Here is a 6000-nt window from a genome sequence, read left to right on the forward strand (position 1 = left end):
CACCACCCCAAAAATACTCAGATATAAACCTAACAAAATATGTTCAAGATTTATATAAGGAAACAGCGAACTAAATCAAAGAACTAAATTAATGGAGAGATAGTCCATGCTTAGGGATAGGAAGATTCAATAGTGTTAAAATGCCATTTCTTCCCAAGTTGATCTATAGATTCAATGTAATTTCAGTCAAAAATTCAACTAGTTATTTCATGGCTATCAAAAGACTTAAAGTTTCTGAAGAGGCAAAAGAACTATAGGAATACTGAATGAAAAGAACACAGCCAGAAGACTGAAATTACCCAACTTTAAAACTTACTATAAAGCTACAATAATCAAGACAGTATGGTATTCATGAGAGAACTGACCAATAAATCAGTGGAACAGAATAGAGAGCCTAGAAATAGATTTATACTGATATAGTCAATTGATCTTTGACAAAAGGGCAGAGAACAGAATTTCTTCTTAGTAGATGGTGCTGAAACAACTAGACATCTGCATGCAAAAAAATGATAAATCTACACCCAAATCTTTCACTCTTCAGGAAAATTAGTCTAAAGTGAACATAAAAATAAGCCCTAAATATGAAGTGCAAAACTATAAAACGCATGGAAAATAATACAGAAAATCTAGGTGACCTTGAGTTTGGCGATGACTTTTTAGATATAACATCAGTATCATGATCTGTGAAAAGAAGATCTGATAAGCTGGCTTCATGAAAATTAAAAATTTCTGCTCTGCAAAAGAATTAAAGAAAACAATTCTTGTCAAAAGAATTAAAAAAACAAGCCACACACTTGGAGACATATTTCTAAAAAACATATTTGATAAAGGACTCATCCAAAACACTCAAAGAACTTTTAAACAAATAGCCCATTTAAAAAACAACCCAACTGTCACCATGCTGTACAGCAGAAAATTGACAGAACACTATAAACCAGTTATAATGGAAAAAAATAAAAATCATTCTATTAAAAAAAAAAAAAGACCAGTCATCTCACCCATGAAAATATACGGATGGAAAATAAGCATTGGTATTTGACTTTTTGTCTTTTTATGGCTGCACCCACGGCATATGGAGGTTCCCAGACTAGGGGTCTCATCGGAGCTACAGCTGCCGGCCTATGCCAGAGCCACAGCAACGCCAGATCTGAATTGTATGTGACCTACACCACAGCTCACAGCAACACCGGATCCTTAACCCACTGAGTGAGGCCAGGGGTCGAACCCGCAACCTCATGGTTCCTAGTCAGATTTGTTTCCACTGCACCACAATGGGAACTCCAAGCACTGGTATTTGAAAAGATAATCCACATTGTATGTCATCAAGAAAATGCAAATTTATTATTATTAATATGGGAGTTCCCAGGCTTGGGGTTGAACTGGAGCTGCAGCTGCTGGCCACAGCCACAGCCACGGCAATGAGGGACTCAAGCCACGTCCATGACCTACACCACAGCTCACGTGGCAACACTGGATCCTTAACCCAGTGAGTGAAGCCAGGGGTCTAACCTGCATTCTCATGAATGCTAGTCGGGTTTGTAATCCACTGAACCACAAGAGGAACCCCCAAGAAAATGCAAATTTCAAAACAGAGAAATACCATTATGTACCTATTAGAATGGCCAAAGTCCAGAATACTGACAACACCAAATGCTGGCCAGGGTTTGCAGCAATGAAATTCTCATTCATTGCTGGTAGGAATGCAAAATGGTACAGTTGCCTTGGAAGACAGGCATTTTTTAACGAAACTAAACATATTCTTACCGTATGATCCAGCAATCATGCTCTTTGACATTTACCCAAAGAAGTTGAAAAGTTAAGTTTACACAAAACCCTGCATGTGCATGTTTATAGTAGCTTTATCCATAATTGTCAAAACTTAGAAGCAACCACGATGCCCTTCTTGGGGGCATGGTTAAATAAACAGTGGTGCATTCAGACAGTAGAATTTATTGTTTCACCCTGGATTTATTACACGGATAAGAGTAATACAAATAGATCGGGGAATTTCTTTATCGGCCCTATAGTTAGTCTGGATCTAGTGCTCTCCAAACTGGTCAACAAAGCTTGAGTTATGTACCTGCTTTTTTCTAGTATCTATTCTTGCCAAAGAGCAAATTTGATCGTGTCTAGGCATTTCAAATTGGGCTGTGCCATCCAGTATAGATGTCATTTGACTTGATCCAATAGCCAGGGAGGCAGATTGCAATTACTTGATTATTTGTATATAAAGAACTACCTGGCACTATTTTCCTCTGAGGGAGATGGTGTAACCAGAGGATCTAGGAACTTCATATTGTTCCCAGAACCTAGGGTTTAGTGGTAAGGCCACAGGATTAGGGCAGAGAATACCTGGATTATTATCCTAGCTTTGTCATTATTTGGACACTCATACTTGGCACATTGTAGATCATAAAAATAGTTAGGAATAAATAAATGGGTTCCATGATTTTGTCTAAGTCTCTTTCATTTGGGGAGGCCTTTTCTCTCTCCACTACAAAATAAAGTGTTGGATTATTTTATTTCTAAGATCCTTCTAACTCTAAAATGGTATAAACTAAGCTAAGAATGCTTTCCAGAGATCATTCTTACCCTTATTTTAAGCAAAGGTAAGCAAAATGAAATTGATGATTATACCAGTTGTCAAGCAAAGATATGTTTAAAACCTTATTTATGTTATATGGGCACTATAAGAGGAAATTCAGTGGTCTGCTCTACCTTGATAACAGCCTCAAATTCCCATTTTACTAAAACAGAAATGTCACAGAAACTTTCCATCGAATTTTCATTTTATAGACCTCTAGCTTAGGCTTTTTCTTATCCATTTTTTTCATTACTAAATTTTCATGTGATAATAGACACTATGATTTAAGATGGAAAAGATTTAAGGACAGCCTCCACTGCTCAGAGGCAGGGATGGGTGTCTGGTGAGGTCACTCCTCGATCAGTGACAGACCAAAGGTGATAGAGAAGATGCTGTAATGGTACTTTCAAGTCACCAGGGAGAACCATTCAGAGTAGCTTTAAACACATTGCAAAAGCTTTCTAATCCCATCCTACCTTTCTGAATCACCCACAACTCCCTTGAGGGTTTAAAACTCACTTGCTTTTGCACCATGCTCTAACCTATTCACAGTTCTGTGTTCCCCTTTTGGTTGTGGCCCCTGGCTTTCATTTTTCTTGAGTTTGACTTAAGATCCCATTGTTTATCCCAAGGACCTAGAATTCCAGGAGAGTAAATGGCATAGATATGAGCCATCTCAGCTCAGCTCATGATCTTATCTAAGTGATTGTCACTCTTAGTCTTCACTCCAGCTCCTTCTGAGTTTTGTTTTTCACACTTGGCAGCTTTCCTGCTGGTGAGGGAATGACCCACCAATATCTCTCACATTCCTGTCTTCGCTGTCAGGGACTTTGATAATGTATGGGACACACACACAAACACACCCGTTTAAAGAAATGCTCTATTATATACATACCTCAAATTCTATATTGGACAAACCAGTACTTGATCAGTTATGTTATAAAGCTTCTTCACTCTAAAATATAGATTTAAAATAGAAGTTTAGTGCTATGCTTCAATCCAAAATTTGCTTTCTTAGGTGTTCTCTTAGAAGTTCACATATTCACAAATTTTTCAGGAAGACAAACTTTCATGAGGTGCTAGGCTCAGGATGTACCTTGTTTAATGACATTTACAGGTGATATTTACATATGCAAGGACATAAACCCTGCATATCAGCTTTCTTATACTTGGTTTGTTTTCCACAGAGTCTTTGTGGTTCTGTGTCCTCTGTTTTCTCAGTGTGGGCTTCAACACTCCACACAGACAGACTCTGTTTAGAATCCAGTGGAACTGAAAAAGTCCAACAGTCAAGGTAACCCAAACAGTCTCAACTTCATTCTGTTTTAAGCTCTTAAACATATTTAAGTCTGACTCTTCTCTCCCTGAAACAGCAAAAAATAAGCATGGGTGACCTTTATTATTCTGCTTAAGAAGAACCTCTTTCCTTTGGAGCCTCCCCCTGAGGATTTACTGGACATTGCCCCACTAGTCCTATGATCCTTATTTCCTGGATTTGCCTGCTCCCATTCACCTTGGTTGGCCTTTTCATATATATGGGATTAATATTTAAGGGCAAATTTTAAAGTAATTTTTATTTCTCTGAAATGAGGTGACATATTCCTTTAATAAGTCAGGGCTCTGGTGACACTAACATAGATGTTGGGGAAAAAAACAGGAACTCATTCTCTGCATATTGGTAAGAGGAAATATAGTTTCTGCTCGATACAAAATAGACTAAAAACAAAATGGCTCAAGAGAAAGGAAATAAAGAAGGTGACTCATAATCTTTAATTCTATTTTGTTCATGACTAAGCATCTACAAACAGCTTTGAAACAACAAATTCACCTTTTCCATTCCTGTTCTCATGTCCTAAAATAAAGTTGTAAGGGCTACCAATTATTGAGCAATTTTGATGTGTACTAGAACTATCTGTACTAGACATTTTTACCCTGATATTTTAAGGAACTTGCTTATCCTACAGTTAAGCTACAGACCTGAGACTTCTAACACAGAGCTGCTTCGAGTCCAAAGCGCATGATCTGGGACACATGGACTTTCCACATTTGTTTACCCCAATCCAAGAGATGAGCAAGGCGGTGTGTGTGCTGAGGGATAGTGAGGGATGGAAAACTCCCCAGGATCAGGAGGGGAGTGGCACAGTGGGACATTCCTAAGGTAAGAGAAGTGGGGAGAGAGTAGGAGAGGAAAAGGACTATCAGTAGAGTTTATGGCAGGAATTATTTCCATTTCTTTTCCTGCTTCCCTGACACCTAATTTCCTCTACTGGGTCTTGGTTTTAGAGATTGTGCTTGATTCCAAACACCTGCTAAAGAAAATGCATATATTAATGTTTTCCAATTACTGATTTATGGTGAAATTTTTAATGATCCCAGTCAGGAGAGAAAAATAGAACACTAATGAATTTTGTATTAAACTCAAAGCACCAAGTTGATGTAATAGTCTATATTCTGGAAGATATCTATCCCTCTATTTTTAAAATCATTGCATAAAAATGTTGAATAAAAAAGTAAATGTAGTTTTTAGGATTCATTTTGTTCTGTCTTTGAGACTGGGTGGAAACACTCTTTGACATCCTAGAAGTTGTAATCATAATTCTAATCAATGTTTCCAGCAGATTATTCAGGAAGATAAATCTGGCAGGCATGTATAGAAATGGAAGGATAGAAATACAGGGGTTGAAGAGATGATGAAGAAATTATTGCAGTAATCCAGCAGAGGGTTAAGAGCCTATGGGTTATATGGTGGCAAAGGAAATAGAAGGGATGAAATGTAAGGCATATTTCAGAGGAAGAACCAGTAGGACTTTGTGCCATGGAAATAAGTAGAAGAAAAAAAAATGTTAAAAGCATTCAATGCTCTTATACTTAGCTAAGCAGCTGTAGTACACCTAGCCTGCTTCCTTGAAGTTAACTCTGTAGCTTCAAATTCCATGAGACTTCCATATCACCTGGAAAGCAATCCAAGTGTCACCCCACTAGGAATAAATGTACCCTTACCGATTAATAGCAGAGATAGTGCCTGGAGCATAGTAAGTGATTAATAATTATTATTCACTTCTACCTCTGTGATTTTCTTTCAGCTTCAGAACTCTGAATGTAATTGTGGGGAGCTCAGCTCACCAATGTGAATGCCGAGGTCAGAGAAGCTATTCACATGAGTAGAGACTAGTTTTACATGGTACAAAGGAAATCTCAAGACAGGTCAGAGAGCATGAGAAGGGTACACAAGTCCAGCCTTTATCAGAAGCACTACTTTATGTCTCATTTAGACAACTCATCAGAGAAACAGAAGAGACACAGTATCCTCTTGTGGCCTTATCGATAAGAATACGCTACAGTTAATTTAATGAGATCAAATTGATAAATGTGCACTTAGCCCCTACCATTTGCTAGGTCTTGGGCATCAGAAAATA

The sequence above is a fragment of the Phacochoerus africanus genome, chromosome 11, assembly GCF_016906955.1.
Source record: "Phacochoerus africanus isolate WHEZ1 chromosome 11, ROS_Pafr_v1, whole genome shotgun sequence".
NCBI classification, from domain to species: Eukaryota; Metazoa; Chordata; class Mammalia; order Artiodactyla; family Suidae; genus Phacochoerus; species Phacochoerus africanus.